The sequence below is a fragment of the Triticum aestivum genome, chromosome 7A, assembly GCF_018294505.1.
Source record: "Triticum aestivum cultivar Chinese Spring chromosome 7A, IWGSC CS RefSeq v2.1, whole genome shotgun sequence".
NCBI lineage: Eukaryota > Viridiplantae > Streptophyta > Magnoliopsida > Poales > Poaceae > Triticum > Triticum aestivum.
In genome coordinates, this window is record NC_057812.1 from 49,394,848 (window position 1) to 49,413,618 (window position 18,771).

Genomic DNA, 18,771 nt, shown 5'->3' on the forward strand with positions numbered 1-18,771 from the left:
GTTTCGATAACTAATAGATTTTTGCAATAAGTATGTGAGTTCTTTATGACTAATGTTGAGTCCATGGATTATACGCACTCTCACCCTTCCACCATTGCTAGCCTCTCTAGTACCACGCAACTTTCGCCGGTACCATAAACCCACCATACACCTTCCTCAAAACAGCCACCATACGTACCTATCATGGCATTTCCATAGCCATTCCAAGATATTGCCATGCAACTTTCCACCGTTCTGTTTATTATGACACACTCCATCATTGTCATATTGCTTTGCATGGTCATGTAGTTGACATCGTATTTGTGGCAAAGCCACCATTCATAATTCTTTCATACATGTCACTCATGCATCATTGCACATTCCGGTACACCGCCGGAGGCATTCATATGGAGTCATATCTTGTTCTAAGAATCGAGTTGTAATTCTTGAGTTGTAAGTAAATAAAAGTGTGATGATCTTCATTATTAGAGCATTGTCCCAGTGAGGAAAGGATGATGGAGACTATGATTCCCCCATAAGTCGGGATGAGACTCCGGACGAAAATAAATAAATAAAAGAGGCCAAAGAAGCCCAAATAAAAAAAGAAAAAAAGAGGCCATAAAAAAAGAGAAAGGCCCAAATAAAATAATAATAATAATAATAAATGAGAGAAAAAGAGAGAAGGGGCAATGCTACTATCCTCTTACCACACTTGTGCTTCAAAGTAGCACCATGATCTTCATGATAGAGAGTCTCCTATGTTGTCACTTTCATATACTAGTGGGAATCTTTCATTATAGAACTTGGCTTGTATATTCCAATGATGGGCTTCCTCAAATTGCCCTAGGTCTTCATGAGCAAGCAAGTTGGATGCACACCCACTAGTTTCTTTTGTTGAGCTTTCATATACTTATAGCTCTAGTGCATCCGTTGCATCACAATCCCTACTCACTCACATTGATATCTATTGATGGGCATCTCCATAGCCCATTGATACGCCTAGTTGATGTGAGACTATCTTCTCCCTTTTTGTCTTCTCCACAACCACCATTCTATTCCACCTATAGTGCTTTGTCCATGGCTCACGCTCATGTATTGCGTGAAGATTGAAAAAGTTTGAGAACATCAAAAGTATGAAACAATTGCTTGGTTTGTCATCGGGGTTGTGCATGATTTAAATATTTTGTGTGGTGAAGATGGAGCATAGCTAGATTATATGATTTTGTAGGGATAACTTTCTTTAGCCATGTTATTTTGAGAAGACATGATTGCTTAGTTAGTACGCTTGAAGTATTATCATTTTTATGTCAATATGAACTTTTGTCTTGAATCTTCCGGATCTGAATATTCATACCACAATTAAGAAGAATTACATTGAAATTATGCCAAGTAGCACTCCGCATCAAAAATTCTGTTTTTATCATTTACCTACTCGAGGACGAGCAGGAATTAAGCTTGGGGATGCTGATACGTCTCCAACGTATCTATAATTTTTTATTGCTCCATGCTATATTATCTACTATTTTGAATGTTTATGGGCTTTATTATACACTTTTATATAATTTTTTGGGACTAACCTATTAACCCAGAGCCCAGTGCTAGTTTCTGTTTTTACCCTGTTTTAGGGTTTCGAAGAAAAGGAAAATCAAACGGAGTCCAATTGACCTGAAACTTCACGGAACTCATTTTTGGAAGGAAAGAAGCCCAGAAGACTTGGAGTGCACTGTTGGGTTTCGTAGTAATTTCAAAAAATTTCCTACGCACACGCAAGATCATGTGATGCATAGCAACGAGGGGAGAGTATTGTCTACGTACCCAACGCAGACCGACTGCGGAAGCGATGACACGACGTAGAGGAAGTAGTCGTACGTCTTCTCGATCCAACCGATCAAGCACCGAAACTACGGCACCTCCGAGTTCGAGCACAAGTTCAGCTCGATGACGATCCCCGGACTCCGATCCAGCAAAGTGTCGAGGAAGAGTTTCGTCAGCACGACGGCGTGGTGACGATCTTGATGAACTACAGCAGCAGGGCTTCGCCTAAACTCCGCTACAGTATTATCGAGGAATATGGTGGCAGGGGGCACCGCACACGGCTAAGGAATCGATCACGTGGATCAACTTGTGTCAACTTGTGTGTTTAGAGGTGCCCCTGCCTCCGTATATAAAGGAGGAGAGGAGGGGAGGCTGGCCGGCCAAGGGGGGGAGGCGCAGGAGAGTCCTACTCCCTCTGGGAGTAGGATTCCCCCTCCAATCCTAGTCCAACTAGGATTCCTCGGAGGGGAAAAGAGGAGGAGGGGGCCGGCCACCTCTCCTAGTCCTAATAGGACTAGGGGAAGGGGGGGCGCGCAGCCCAACTAGGGCAGCCCCTTCTCTTTTCCACTAAGGCCCACTATGGCCCAAATAGCTCCCGGGGGGTTCCGGTAACCCTCCCGGTATTCCGGTAAAATCCCGATTTCACCCGGAACACTTCCGATATCCAAATATAGGCTTCCAATATATCAATCTTTACGTCTCGACCATTTCGAGACTCCTCGTCATGTCCGTGATCACATCCGGGACTCCGAACAACCTTCGGTACATCAAAATGCATAAACTCATAATATAACTGTCATCGTAACCTTAAGCGTGCGGACCCTACGGGTTCGAGAACAATGTAGACATGACCGAGACACATCTCCGGTCAATAACCAATAGCGGGACCTGGATGCCCATATTGGCTCCTACATATTCTACGAAGATCTTTATCGGTCAGACCGCATAACAACATACGTTGTTCCCTTTATCATCGGTATGTTACTTGCCCGAGATTCGATCGTCGGTATCCAATACCTAGTTCAATCTCGTTACTGGCAAGTCTCTTTACTCGTTCCGTAATACATCATCTCACAACTAACATATTAGTTGTAATGCTTGCAAGGCTTATGTGATGTGTATTACCGAGAGGGCCCAGAGATACCTCTCCGACAATCGGAGTGACAAATCCTAATCTCGAAATACGCCAACCCAACATCGACCATTGGAGACACCTGTAGTACTCCTTTATAATCACCCAGTTACGTTGTGACGTTTGGTAGTACCCAAAGTGTTCCTCCGGTAAACGGGAGTTGCATAATCTCATAGTCATAGGAACATGTATAAGTCATGAAGAAAGCAATAGCAACATACTAAACGATCGGGTGCTAAGCTAATGGAATGGGTCATGTCAATCAGATCATTCTACTAATGATGTGACCTCGTTAATCAAATAACAACTCATTGTTCATGGTTAGGAAACATAACCATCTTTCATTAACGAGCTAGTCATGTAGAGGCATACTAGTGACACTTTGTTTGTCTATGTATTCACACATGTATTATGTTTCCGGTAAATACAATTCTAGCATGAATAATAAAAATTTATCATGATTATAAGGAAATAAATAATAAATTTATTATTGCCTCTAGGGCATATTTCCTTCATGCACGTCGGGGGACCTGCGAGGAGGCCACGAGGCAGGGGGCGCGCCCACCCCCTGGGTGCGCCCTCCACCCTCGTGGGCCCCTCGTGCCCCCCCTGACGTACTTCTTCCGCCCATATATCTCCATATACCCTAAAAACATCGGTGAGCACAATAGATCGGGAGTTCCGCTGCCAGAAGCCTCCGTAGCCACCGAAAACCAATCTAGACCGCTTCCGGCACCCAGTCGGAGGGGGAAATCCTTCTCCGGTGGCCATCTTCATCATCCCGGTGCTCTCCATGATGAGGAGGGAGTAGTTCTCCATCGGGGCTGAGGGTATGTACCAGTAGCTATGTGTTTGATCTCTCTCTCTCTCTCTCTCTCTCTCTCTCTCGTGTTCTTGAGATGATACGATCTTGATGTATCGTGAGCTTTGCTATTATAGTTGGATCTTATGTTTCTCCTCCCCCTCTGCTCTCTTGTAATGAATTGAGTTTCCTGTTTGAAGTTATCTTATCGGATTGAGTCTTTAAAGATTTGAGAACACTTGATGTATGTCTTGCCGTGCGTATCTGTGGTGACAATGGGATACCACGTGATTCACTTGATGTATGTTTTGGTGATCAACTTGTGAGTTCCGCCCATGAACCTATGCATAGGGGTTGGCACACGTTTTCGTCGTGATTCTCCGATAGAAACTTTGGTGCACTCTTTGAGGTTCTATGTGTTGGTTGAATAGATGAATCTGAGATTGTGTGACGCATATCGTATAATCATACCCATGAATACTTGAGGTGACATTGGAGTATCTAGGTGACATTAGGGTTTTGGTTGATTTGTGTCTTAAGGTGTTATTCTAGTACGAACTCTAGCGCTGTTTGTGACACTTATAGGAATAGCCCAACAGATTGATTGGAAAGAATAACTTTGAGGTGGTTTCATACCCTACCATAATCTCTTCGTTCATTCTCCGCTATTAGTGACTTTTGAGTGACTCTTTGTTGCATGTTGAGGGATGGTTATGTGATCCAATTATGTTATCATTGTTGAGGGAACTTACACTAGCGAAAGTATGAACCCTAGGCCTTGTTTCAACACATTGCAATACCGTTTACGCTCACTTTTATCATTAGTTACCTTGCTGTTTTTATAATTTCAGATTACAAATACCTTTATCTACTATCCATATACCACTTGTATCACCATCTCTTCGCCGAACTAGTGCACCTATACAATTTACCATTGTATAGGGTGTGTTGGGGACACAAGAGACTCTTTGTTATTTGGTTGCATGGTTGCTTGAGAGAGACCCTCTTCATCCTACGCCTCCTACAGATTGATAAACCTTAGGTCATCCACTTGAGGGAAATTTGCTACTGTCCTACAAATCTCTGCACTTGGAGGCCCAACAACGTCTACAAGAAGAAGGTTGTGTAGTAGACATCAATACGTCTTCGTCGCATCTACTTTTCCAAACACTTTTGCCCTTGTTATGGACTCTAACTTGCATGATTTGAATGGAACTAACCCGAACTGACGTTGTTTTCAGCAGAATTGCCATGGTGTTATTTTTGTGCAGAAATAAAAGTTCCCGGAATGACCTAAAAATCAACGGAGAATTATTTCGGAATATATAAAAAAATACTGGAAGAAGAATCCACGTCAGGGGGGACTCCACCTGTCCACGAGGGTGGGGGCGCGCCCTACCCCCCTGGGCGCGCCCCCTGCCTCCTGGGCCCCCTGACACTCCACCGACCTCAACCTTGACTCCATATATTCACTTTCAGGGAGAAAAAAAATCAGGAAGAAGGGTTCATCGCGTTTTACGATACAGAGCCGCCGCCAAGCCCTAAACTCTCTTGGGACGGTTGATCTGGAGTCCGTTCGGGGCTCCGGAGAGGGGAATCCGTCGCCATCGTCATCATCAACCTTCTCCATCACCAATTTCATGATGCTCACCGCCGTGAGTGAGTAATTCCATCGTAGGCTTGCTGGACGGTGATGGGTTGGATGAGATTTATCATGTAATTGAGTTAGTTTTGTTAGGGTTTGATCCCTAGTATCCACTATGTTCTGAGATTGATGTTGCTATGACTTTGCTATGCTTAATGCTTGTCACTAGGGCCCGAGTGCCATGATTTCAGATCAGAACCTATTATGTTTTCATCCATATATGAGATTTCTTGATCCTATCTTGCAAGTCTATAGTCACCTATTATGTGTTACGATCCGGCAACCCCGAAGTGACAATAATCGAGACCACTCCCGGTGATGACCGTAGTTTGAGGAGTTCATGTATTCACTATGGGTTAATACTTTGGTCCGGTACTCTATTAAAAGGAGGCCTTAATATCCCTTAGTTTCCGCTAGGACCTCGCTGCCATGGGAGGGTAGGACAAAGATGTCATGCAAGTTCTTTTCCATAAGCACGTATGACTATATTCGGAATACATGCCTACATTACATTGATGAATTGGAGCTAGTTCTGTGTCACCCTATGTTATGACTGTTACATGATGAACCGCATCCAACATAATTCTCCATCACAGATCCATTGCCTACGAGATTTCCATATATTGTTCTTTGCTTATTTACATTTCCGTTGATATTGTTACAATCACTATAAAACACCAAAAATATTACTTTTGCTACCGTTACCTTTTACCACCGTTACCACTACTATCATATTACTTTGCTACTAAACACTTTGCTGCAAATATTAAGTTTCCAGGTGTGGTTGAATTGACAACTCAGTTGCTAATACTTGAGAATATTCTTTGGCTCCCCTTGTGTCGAATCAATAAATTTGGGTTGAATACTCTACCCTCGAAAACTGTTGCGATCCCCTATACTTGTGGGTTGTCAGTAGCCAGCCATCCACGTCTAACCGATCATGTCTCTACTCAAAATCTTGGGACGCAATGTCAGAAAAGTTTATCGATACTGGAAACTGGAAAGGGGAAGTTGAGATGTACTCCTTCCATCCAATAATATAAGAGTGTTTTAGTGTGAAAAACGCTCTTATATTATGGGATGGATGAAGTACATTTCAGGAACTAGATTCACTGATAGATACTATAATCAGGAGCCTACTTGTGTACCACATCTGTTCTTTTTTCCTAGAATGTTGTAATTGTGTCTTGTGTGGATGGATGCATTGCATTGGCGGGGTCATTGATGGCTGAATGATATTGGTTGGGTGGTAGGGCTGAAGTTTTTCGTGGAATTTATATGTTGTGATTGTGTCTTGAGTAACATTTTGCTCTTTATATTTGGAAAAAGATGTCAATAACATTTTGCTCTTCGACTGTGAATTTGTATTATGGCACTACTTTGGTTTGGAGGAAAGATTTTCTTTTTTCCTTTTATCCCTACTAGAAAGATTTGTGAGATTTGGAGTTTTGCAAAAGCAAAGTTAAGATGGTGTTTTTTAGGGCCTCTTTGATTCGCAGGATTTTGAAAACGCGGGAATAGGAAAAGTATAGAATTGGAGTGTCATGCCCACTTGAATCCTATAGAAATGTAATGCAAAGGAATTGTAAAAAGAGGTTGGAGTGGATGTTAGATTTCCTATGAAATGTAGTGCAAAAGATTCAATTGGAAAAAATCCTATGGGATTCAATCCTATGAATCAAAGGATGAATGTAGGAAAAATTCCAAAGGATTTCAATCCTCGAAAAATCCTATAGGATTCCTTGAATCAAAGGAGCCCTTACAGTATATTCAGATTGGAAAAAATACTTTTAAAGTAGTGCGGCATCAATCCCCATACCTCCTTGCATGATAAGCAAGCCCTCTACCATCTGAGCTACACCCCCTTTTATGTTAGTATCTATTAATGAACCACTTAAATACCTACCTTGTTGAAAATAGAAACTGTCAGTTAAAAAATAGAAATGTGTGGTGTATAAAAAGGTGGTTAGAGCATCTACAACCGGACTCCACAAATTGATCGGACGGATGCAAGACCACTGACCGGACAGGACAGAGAAGGAAAAGGTTGACCCAACCGGACCCCTCAAAGCCTCCTTAAATGTCCGGACTATCCGGCACTCGTCATATTACCCTCATATACGCGGTGAGTATGAGGAGTGCCAAGGTGTGTCCTGTCAGTGGTCCTGCGTTCGACACATAGGATTTGGCCAAACATGTGTTGGAAATATGAGCAATTTACCGAATGATTTTATTAACAGAAATACTAGATAAAGCATGACTAATATAGTAGAGATAAAACAAGTCATGCGTTCGGACAGAGAGAAGGTAAAGAGCATCTGCATATATGAACTTGAACTAAACACATCTAGAACAGACACTAGATGAAGTTGCATATATGAAGTAGAACCTAACACATGTAGGACGGAAAGTAGAGCAAAGAACGGTGTCATGACATCTAACAGAAAGAGCAAGAACACGTACGGGACAACAGCAGTGGAAGTGCTGGACTTGGGGTCGGTGTCCTCGCCTACCATGTCGTCGAGGAGATCGTGGACGTCGGGGAAGAAGTCGTCGTCGGGGAAGTAGTCGTCGGCGACCGGATCGTCCATGATGAAGCAGCCAGTAGTCGTGCTGAGCGCTCCCCAAAAACCTTATCACCCTTCTCCCGTACAGGACTCAAAAGGTGCGGTTTCGGAGGCCTACTGTCCCGACCTGCGGTGCACGCCGCAAGCCGGGATGGGGAAGATCGTAGCAGCAGCGAAATGCTCAAGAACTTGTGGCGAGAGGAGGAAGAGGTTCTGGTGCGTCTCTCTGGGAGGAGCGACCTCCCTTTTATAGGCGCAAGAGAAGGAGGCGAGAGGGCAGCGACGGGAGGCGAAATGAAGAGACGGAGGCGAAGCGAACAGCCAGCAGCCGAAGGGCTGCACCGTTCGCATTCGAACTCCACTTTCGCAAAAATATTTTCAGCTTCCGTGTGACCTTTCGTACCCGTAGTGCATGGCAAAAATTTAGATATGAGCTCGGCTCATTCCCGCAACCCGCGGCGCATCGTGACGAGGCGTGGCGAGGCGGGCGGCGGAGGAGGAGCGCGCGTGGATATCCCTCTTGTTCTCATGCTCATACATGTGGGGAAAGAACCTCCCTTATAAGGAGGTCCAACTCCCACTCAACTAGCAATGTGGTACTAAACTTTAGTCATATCCCTTGCCTTGCACAAATGGGCTAAGTGGGCCTCTAGGATTTATTAGGAATTTCCGAAACTGCTATTGGGCTAGGCCCAAAATAGACAAAATTCCAGCAATCCCCCACCAGATCCCAGAGGCACACAGAAATTGCCTTTGGTTCCAAAACACTGTTTTATATACCGGTACTGCAGTGGAGACTGTTAAGTTGAAGTTCCACCTAGAAGTCTATGCTACACTAGTAAGCAACTTGAACAGTGGACTGGGCCTTGAACTGCAAGTTTTCTGCGAATCTAGCTTCACATAAAGCCTTGACCGATACGTGGCTACCGTGGGTCTTCCCCGCGGGTGAAGCTTATACGTCATACTCCGTGACCTTTCATGAGTTTACTAGAGAGAACCCTACTCTCATAGATTGCGACGTTTGACAATCAGACTCATATAGGTGTGTTCTTCAAAAGATGTTCTGCAGGATAACATCTCTGCTTTAATGAGCCACTTAGAACACATTAAGATATGTATCAACCTGCCATGCAGATTAGGAGAGTATTACATCTTCATGGAGTGGTATTGTGAATAGTAAGGATACTCTCCTCTCAGTTGACCAACAACTTGTCTTCCACATCTAATTCACGGGATCTCCGATCACAAAGAATAGGTTACCACTATGAACAACTCATATTGTGGGTCTCATACCCATCTCCCTCGATGCATTATCTATCGCATTACGTGATAGACCCTTAGTAAAAGGATCTGCCATATTTTTAGACGTTTGGATATAATCCAATGCAATAACTCCGAAGTTTTTCATTTTCCTGACAGACTTTAACCTTCTCTGAACGTGTCTTGATGACTTCATGTTATCCTTTGAGCTGCTCACTTTCGTGATCACAGTTTGATTGTCGCAGTTCATAAGGACACCCGGTACAGGTTTCTCAACAACCGGCAAGTCATTCAAGAGCCGACGAAGCCAATCTGCTTCCACCGTAGCTGTATCTAGTGTTGTGAGTTCTGCTTCCATTGTTGACCTTGTTAAGATGGTCTACTTGCAAGACTTCCAAGAAATAGCGCCACCTCCATGAGTGAATACATAACCGCTCGTGGCCTTTATCTCATCAGCATCTGAGATCCAGTTTGAGTCACTATACCCTTCAAGCACCTTTGGGTGCCTGGTGTAGTGAATTCCATAATTTGCAGTGCCTTTCAAATAACGCAAAACTCTCTCTAGATCTTTCCAATGCACATCTCCTGGTTTTGAAACAAACCGACTCAGTTTGCTAACAGCAAAAGAGATGTCAGGTCTTGTAGCACTGGCTAAGTACATAAGCGAGCCAATAATCTGAGAATACTTCAATTGGTCTCTAGCAATTCTTCAATTCTTTCGAAGCAACACACTAGCATCATATGGTGTTGGAGAGGGCTTGCTGTCACTATAGCCAAAGCGACTCAAGATCTTTTCCACATAGTGAGATTGAAGTAATGTAATCCCACCATCATCGTCTCTCAACAACTTGATGTTTAGAATGACATCAGCCACTCCTAAATCCTTCATCTCAAAACAACGAGATAGGAAATCCTTGACCTCCTTAATAACATTCAGATTTGTTCCGAAAATCAGTATGTCATCAACATACAAGCAAAGGATAACTCCCTCGCCCCCACCATGGCGATAGTACACACATTTGTCAGCTTCATTTACAACAAAGCCTGCAGCTGTTAAAGTTCTTTCAAACTTCTCATGCCACTGTTTGGGTGCTTGCTTGAGTCCATACAAAGACTTCAGCAACTTGCACACTTTTCCTTCCTGACCATCTAGTACAAAACCATCTGGTTGTTCCATATAAATTTCCTCGTCCAACTCTCCATTTAGGAAAGAAGTCTTAACATCCATTTGATGAACGAGAAGACCATGTGAGGCAGCTAGTGAAAGTAGAACTCGAATAGTGGTCAGTCGAGCCACAGGTGAGTAAGTATCAAAGAAGTCTTCACCTTCCTTTTGGGTATAACCCTTTGCCACGAGCCGAGCCTTGTACTTTTCAATAGTACCATCAGGCCTAAGCTTCTTCTTGAATACCCATTTGCATCCTATAGGTTTGCACCCATAAGGATGATCAGTTATCTCCCAAGTTTCATTCGCCAAGATGGAATCCATCTCGCTATGAATCGCTTCCTTCCAGTAGTCAGCATCTTCAGATGTATAGGCCTCTGAAATAGAACTGGGAGTGTCATCTATGAGATACACAAGAAAATCATCACCAAAGGACTTTGCAATCCTCTGTCTCTTGCTCCTAGTAGGAACTTCATTGTTCTCCTCCACAGGACTTTCAAAGTGTTCTATCGAAATGGCAGGTTTGGTAATTGTAACTGGTTCCTGATTAGATGAGGTAGCCATATCCTTCATGGGAAAGATATCTTCAAAGAAAGTCGCATCATTCGACTCCATGATCGTACCGACATGCATGTCAGGTACCTCAGATTTTACAACCAAGAATCTATAGCCAATGCTATGAAAAGCATATCCCAGGAAAACACAATCCACAGTCTTTGGTCCAAGCTTTCGCTTCTTTGAAATTGGAGCATTGAGTTTCACCAAACAACCCCATGTTCGCAGATAAGAGAGTTTTAACCTTTTCTTCTCCCATTCCTCGAATGGAGCTATCTCTTTGTTCTTTGTGGGACTCGGTTCAGGACATGACATGCTGTCAATATCGCCTCCCCCCACCATGCCTTGGAGAGACCCGATGTGTCTAACATGGCGTTAACCAAATCAGTTAGAGTACGGTTCTTTCTTTCGGCCACCCCATTTGACTGAGGTGAGTATGGAGGTGTCCTCTCATGGATTATACCATGTTTCGCACAAAAAGCATCAAACTCATTGGAAAAATACTCTCCACCACGGTCGGACCTAAGCCTCTTGATTTTTCGATCAAGTTGGTTTTCCACTTCAGCTTTATAGATCTTGAAAAAGTTCAAAGCCTCATCCTTAGATTTCAGAAGATACACACGGCAGTATCTAGTGGAGTCGTCAATTAACGTCATGAAATATTTCTTTCCACCTTTTGTCAAAACACCATTCATTTCACATAGATCTGAATGTATGAGCTCTAGTGGTGCAAGATTTCTCGTTTCCGCGGTCGTGTGAGACTTAGGAGGTTGTTTAGCTTGCACACACACTTGACACTTTAGATCCCTTGACGGTGGTGAAACTAGGGATTAAGTTCAACTTTGCTAGTCGCGACATGCAACCAAAGTTAACATGACAAAGACGTGAATGCCACACATTTGATTCACTATTGTTGCAAACATGATTAAGAACTTTATTGCAAACGTCTGATAAGGATAAACGAAACAGGACTCCTGACTCATAGCCTTTATCAACAAAGGTTCGATACTTGGATATTACAAATTTATTCGATTCAAAGACAAGCTTGTAGCCATCTCTACATAGAAGAGATCCGCTAACAAGATTTTTATTGGCGGAGGGGACATAATGCACGTTCTTCAGTCGCATGATATTCCCCGAAGTAAACTTCAGATCGACCGTGCCAACACCACGAACAGAAGCACTTGAACCGTTGCCCATCAGCACGGTTGAAGTCCCTGCGGTCTAATAAGACGAAAACATGGAAATATCACCGCATACATGCACATTAGCACCCGTATCAATCACCCAATCAGGAGAATGACATACTGAAAGAATAGTGGGAAATATACCATACCCAGCATCCTTCATGTCAGTGTCTCCAATGACAACATTAGCGGTCTTGCCGCCTTTCCCAGGATGACGCTAGCGATTAGGGAAACTAGGAGCCCAATGATCAGGATCCCCACACACATGACAGACACCTTTCTTCTTGTCATTCTTCTTCTTGAAGTTCTTGTGCTGGACAGCCTTGTTCTTCCCATCAAACTTTGCTTTACCATCAAACTTGCCCTTGTTCTTGAAATTGTTGGGCTGGAAGTTCTGCTTATGTACCACATTGGCACTAGATCCTTCCTCAATACCTCGAGCACGTGTGTCCTTTGCTCTCGCCTTTTCTTCCACATCAAGAGTGCCAATGAGATCCGGAACGGAAAACTCCTGCCTCTTAAGCTTCAGTAAGGTAGCAAAGTTCCTCCACGAAGGAGGAAGCTTAGTGATGATACCTCCGGCAACAAACTTGTCCGGTAGCATACAATTGAAGTGCTCAAGTTCTCTAGCAAATGACTGTATCTCATGAGTTTGCTCAACCACAGAGCGCTCTTCAGTCATCCTGTAATCATAGAATTGCTCCATGATGTATGGCTCAGTGCCTCCATCCGAGACCCCAAACTTGGCCTCGAGTGCGTCCCACATATTTTTTCCATTATCAATTGACGCATAAGCATCAACTATGTTCTCACCAAGAACACTCAAGAGAGCAGCCTTAAATAGAGTATTCATTTTCTGAAACGCTTGTTCCTGTTGGGCATCAAGCTCCCCTTCAGGCTTGCCAAGCGTGGCGTCATAGCAACTCATGGTTTGAAACCACAAGACTGCTCTCACGCGCCACCTCTTATAGTGGATACCCTCAAACATAGGAGGTCTCATGGAAGCAGCAAAACCACTTGGGGTAAATTGCCTATAATAAGGTTTTTGGATTGTTGGAAATATGAGCAATTTACCGAATGATTTTATTAACAGAAATACTAGATAAAGCATGACTAATATAGTAGAGATAAAACAAGTCATGTGTTCGGACAGAGAGAAGGTAAAGAGCATCTGCATATATGAACTTGAACTAAACACATCTAGAACAGACACTAGATGAAGTTGCATATATGAAGTAGAACCTAACACATGTAGGACGGAAAGTAGAGCAAAGAACGGTGTCATGACATCTAACAGAAAGAGCAAGAACACGTACGGGACAGCAGCAGTGGAAGTGCTGGACTTGGGGTCGGTGTCCTCGCCTGCCATGTCGTCGAGGAGATCGTGGACGTCGGGGAAGAAGTCGTCGTCGGGGAAGTAGTCGTTGGCGACCGGATCGTCCGTGATGAAGCAGCCAGTAGTCGCGTTGAGCGCTCCCCAAAAACCTTATCACCCTTCTCCCGTACATGACTCAAAAGGTGCGGTTTCGGAGGCCTATTGTCCTGACCTGCGGTGCACGCCGCAAGCCGAGATGGGGAAGATCGTAGCAGCAGCGCAGTGTTCAGGAACTTGTGGCGAGAGGAGGAAGAAGTTATGGTGCGTCTCTCTGGGAGGAGCGACCTCCCTTTTATAGGCGCAAGAGAAGGAGGCGAGAGGGCAGCGATAGGAGGCGAAACGAAGAGACGGAGGCGAAGCGAACAGCCAGCAGCCGAAGGGCTGCACCGTTCGCATTCGAACTCCACTTTCGCAAAAATCTTTTTAGCTTCCGTGTGACCTTTCGTATACCCGTAGTGCATGGCAAAAATTTAGATATCGGCTCGGCTCATTCCCGCGGCGCGGCGCAGCGCGGCGAGGTGGGCGGCGGAGGAGGAGCGCGCGTGGGTATCCCTCTTGTTCTCATGCTCATACAAGTGGGGAAAGAACCTCTCTTATAAGGAGGTCCAACTCCCACTCAACTAGCAATGTGGGACTAAACTTTAGTAGTATCCCTTGCCTTGCACAAATGGGCTAAGTGGGCCTCTAGGATTTATTAGAAATTTCTGAAACTGCTATTGGGCTAGGTCCAAAATAGACAAAATTTCAGCAACATGGACCACCTTTTCTTTTTATTTATTCTTTCACTCCATCTCCGTCAATTACATGCATGTGACCAGATGTATAAGGATAAAGGCAGGGGACATGGCTGTGAAAATGAAAATTTAAGAGGTGACCAGTCACTGTCCATGGACACGCCCGGACACGTCCACGGATGTTTGAAGGGCCAGATTAGATGTACATGGCCGTAGATTCTCTTACGTATACCTCACTTCTTTGTTTTTGGGGAGAAATATGTATATTACTCAACCAATATGGTTACAATCAGCTCCATCAAAGTTTAAAATTTCACCAGGCATCACCTCAAAGAGAGCATGATTTCAGTCCCATTGTTTGAGGCGCAAGAAAGATGTTGTGAACAAGGAGCCTCTATTCCACATATTGGTAAAAGATGCTATGCTCCATCTTAATGATTTGGAGTGGTTGTTTGCTGTGCCCATAGAGCATCTATCCTGTATGAACCTCGCCTTTTGTTCTATGTTCTTACTTTTAGTACTGGTAGAACTGAACACTTAGCACCTTGCTGCAATTATCATCTGGTGCTTGTTATGCAATCCTGATTGACTTTCACTAGTTATAATCTTGTAATTGTTGCTAGCTGGGGTCTTTCTTTGCTACTGCTTCTATGGCCAGGATTTGCGTTGGCCAGCATTATTTTTCCTTTTGACCCCCTAAAGGTATCAGAAAAATGTGCTAATTCTCAGTACATTATTTATCTAAAAAATTGGTAATAATTTGGCCGATTGAGATGGCGACAGTTTCCAGAGCAACACCTCTAGTAGATGTATGAAAGAACTTAAACTTACAAAAAAATAAAGAGAAAAGGAACTTAAACTTACAAAAAGAAAGAAGAAAGAAGAAAAATGCGCATCCAGGGAATCGAACCCTGGTCAGTACCGTGGGAGGGTACTATGATACCACTACACCAGATGCGCCTTGATGGTTATATGTTTTGTCTTCAGCTCATAGACCAGGCCATGTGAAAAAGAACAAAAATTGAGAATTGGAGAAGTGGGGTATCGATCCCCATACCTCTCGCATGCTAAGCGAGCGCTCTACCATCTGAGCTACATCCCCAGGAATGATTATGTTGATTAATGACGCTACTTAGCTATTAGTAATGCACGTGTCTCGTTGGTGCAATTGCTATACGCGACCATCTCCCTTTTCAGAGGCATGGTGGCTGCGGTTTGAAATGCTAATTCCTTGGCGAAAAGTTATTCAAACTTTTGTTGTTGAAATGATTAGTTATATGCTCCCCTCTGTAGCTTAACATTTTGATCTTTTATGCTCAGTGCACACTTTGGCCCTACTGCTTTTTTCACCTTGTCGCTCCCGCTCTTTGTATGGAGATGTTTTTCATCACGCATGTATCTGGGAATGTCATTGTTACTAGTGGCAAGTAATTCGGTCTTTCTTTCCACCTGATTTTGTGTCCAGGATTTGTGGTGCCGTCTTGGTCAGCATGTTATGGTCTGCCGGAAGGTTGGTGTTGGCCGGTGTTATTTTTCTGCAAGGCCGCCGTTCCCTGTCTCCACCGATTGTCTTAGGCCGCTCGATGCTGTTGTTAGGATGCTATGGTTTGACCTGATCAGAGCTGAAACCGTTCTTAGGATGGTCGGGTGAAGCGTGAGATGATCTCGCTGTAGTTTGAAAAAAACAATACCACGGCTGCAGATCAACATTTCAGGCACTATTTTTTTTTTTGATAGGGCACCGTAATCAGGGGCCTACTGTGTGGATATATAAGAGCTGTTTTTTTTTCTCCTGGAATGTTTTAGCTGTCTCTTGATGTGGATGTCGCATTGGCGAGATTGATTGACAGAATAAATTTGGTTCCGTGAAGGGCAGAACATATGGACAAGTTTTCTTCTTCTTCTGGAATGCTGAAACTGTGTCTCCAGGTATCATTTTGCTCTTTCTTTTTTCTACAGAAGGATAGTTAACAAAATCATGATGGTGACATTTTGCTCTTTGCGCCATTGGTGTCGTTGAGATTCTTAAAAAAATACTCATTTTGTTTTAAAATATAAGGTGTGTATTGCTTTTTTGATAAGTCCAACCTCCTTAAGTTTGATCAAATTTATGAAGAGATATATCAAAATTCGCAATATCAAATTGGTGTTATTAGATTCATCATGAAATGAATTTCCATAATTTTCTGGCTTAATATTATGGATGTCGATATTTTTGGCTCTAAACTTGGTCAAAGTTAAAGAAATTTGACTTTCCAAAGAACTAGCACCCCTTGTATTTTGGAACTGATGGAATATTTAGTTTGGCGGATGGGGAAACAATGGTGTGTGTTTTATGTTTATTTATAATGCGGTTATTTGTGGGCTTTCATGGGGTGATCCTGTTTTATGCGCTAATCAAATCATACTTTTATGGGTAAATTTCTGTGTCGGTGGCTACATGTACTATATTGGTGGTATAGTATCGTCACATGGTGGTGCTTCTTTTTTCTAGTGGTAAGAGGGTGCACGGGGTTGACATGTTTTTCTAGCCGGTTGGTGTTGATTGATTTGAAAAATCATTGGCCCGATCAAAATCGTAAACCAAATTCAAAATCGAATATCTCAATCAAATAAAGAGCTTCAAAATTAGGAAATATGGTGAATTAAAATAATTAAATGATAGATCTTCTTGAGAAATTATTGACCCGGTCAAAATGAGGTGGCCAAGTTCTAAACTGAAGACCTCAATTAATTATGAGGACTTACAAATTAGGAAGCATAGTGTATATAGTATCTAAAAAAATTGAATGAGAGCTTTAAGAAATTGTTGACTTGGTCAAAATCGGGTGACCCAATTTCAGTTTGGACACCTCAATTGATTGTGAGGCCCTTTACCCCTAAAGAGCTTAGTGATGTACTCCCTCCATTCCTAAATATAAGTCTTTTTAGAGATTCTATTATGAACTACATACGGAGCAAAATGAGTAGTAGATTGCACCATTTCAGTTTGCAGCACCGAATGTACCCATGTTTCTTATTTTCCTTTTGTGTCTAGAGGGATTGTGTGCATGTTTGGGAGATTTTGGAGTTTGCAAAAGTGAAGTGAAGAATCAAGATAGTTTTTCTTTTACAGAGATTTGCAAAGAAAAACAAAAAAAAGGATTGGAGAAGTGGGGTATCGATCCCCATACCTCTCGCATGCTAAGCGAGCGCTCTACCATCTGAGCTACATCCCCTTGTTGGCTAATTGTAATTAGGATTTATTATCATGAAACACCTTCTCAACGTACCACACCATTAAGAATCGATTTTGTGCCAAGCAATGTTGCAACAGCGTCCTGATACCTTTGGTGGGGCGAGCCAGTTCAATCACAATCCCAGTTTTTATTAATTTTTTGCCACAGAATTCTTATTGATTAAGAAGAGTGAGAGTTGCCTGGTAAATTTGCAGAAAAACAGGCTAAAACCGACACAGAATGCTTTTTAATCAGTTTCCAAATTGCTTTTCACAAGTCATCAGAAGCAAGCAAAATGATCAAGTCTGGTGTACTTGGAAGATAAAAGAAAATCAACCAAACGAAATGCCCCACTGGTTATTCAAGCCAAGATCAGTCTCCCTTGAAAAGTAAGCAATCAGGTATAACTGCTGGATTTGCTTTTTAGCAAGGCCAGAGACTTGTTCTTCCTGGTGAATTTACACCAGACAACTGCAACTGCGTTAGGGGCTGCCATGCATTCCAGAGAGCCAAAGAACTGTCAGAGGAGACGGTCGACTGGTCGAGGTACTCGTCATCGACGGTGGTGTACTTCACGTCGGGGTACAGCTCGGTGGCCTCGACGCCAAAGGACGGCTCGATGTCGAAGTTGGTTTGGTCGCCCCTCATGAAGATGGAGAGCCAGAGGACAACAGTATGTTCAGAGGGAACGCCGCTTCTGCATGATTACATGGCTGTAACATGACCGATGCTCGGAAGGTAGGTTTCGGCGAACCCGTTGCAGCAGACATATGTGTGAGGTATACCCTCCGCCTCGATCAGACGGGGGAGCCTGACTTTACCAGCATACAATGTGGCCGCTGGATCCACCGTGTGAACCCGCTCTACGTCAGAGCCAAACTCGGATGGCAGGAGCCTCTGTGCATCAACTATCCAGTGATCGATCCGCAGGCGTAGTTCCACCAACAAAGAAGACAAGTTGATTATCTGACCTTGATGACATTGCCGGCCTCCTTCACTGCCATGACAATCCTCATCTACTCGGCAAGCTGACGGGGCCCCACAGCCAAGATCACGTCATCTGCACCCTTGATGGCATTCACAAAAGGCTCCTGTGGTCAAATAAATCTCCCTGGTCATCAGACAGAAAAAGAATCAGAATCCACACACAGAAAACTATCAAAAGAAAAAATTTGAACGGCTACAAGACTCCTTTTGTTTTTCCTGCTCAGAGCTGGCTCATGATTTAAACGGCAACTTGCTGAAGCAATTAGCATTTGTGGTGCACTATTTTTCACACAACTGGTTTGCAAAATGACAACAGTGCTGCATTAAGAACTTCAGTTACATGCATTCTT

The 18,771-nt window shown here is 43.3% G+C and overlaps 3 non-coding genes across 3 annotated transcripts; all 3 read right to left on the reverse strand.

Moving 5' to 3' along the window:
• Positions 1 to 15,105: 15,105 nt before the first annotated feature.
• TRNAG-CCC (transfer RNA glycine (anticodon CCC)) lies at positions 15,106 to 15,176 on the reverse strand. Its single transcript has one exon. It is a non-coding gene; the product is annotated as a tRNA-Gly (tRNA).
• Positions 15,177 to 15,245: 69 nt separating this feature from the next.
• Positions 15,246 to 15,318, reverse strand: TRNAA-AGC (transfer RNA alanine (anticodon AGC)). Its single transcript has one exon. It is a non-coding gene; the product is annotated as a tRNA-Ala (tRNA).
• A 2,043-nt stretch (positions 15,319 to 17,361) lies between these two features.
• On the reverse strand, positions 17,362 to 17,434 carry TRNAA-AGC (transfer RNA alanine (anticodon AGC)). Its single transcript has one exon. It is a non-coding gene; the product is annotated as a tRNA-Ala (tRNA).
• Positions 17,435 to 18,771: the final 1,337 nt, after the last annotated feature.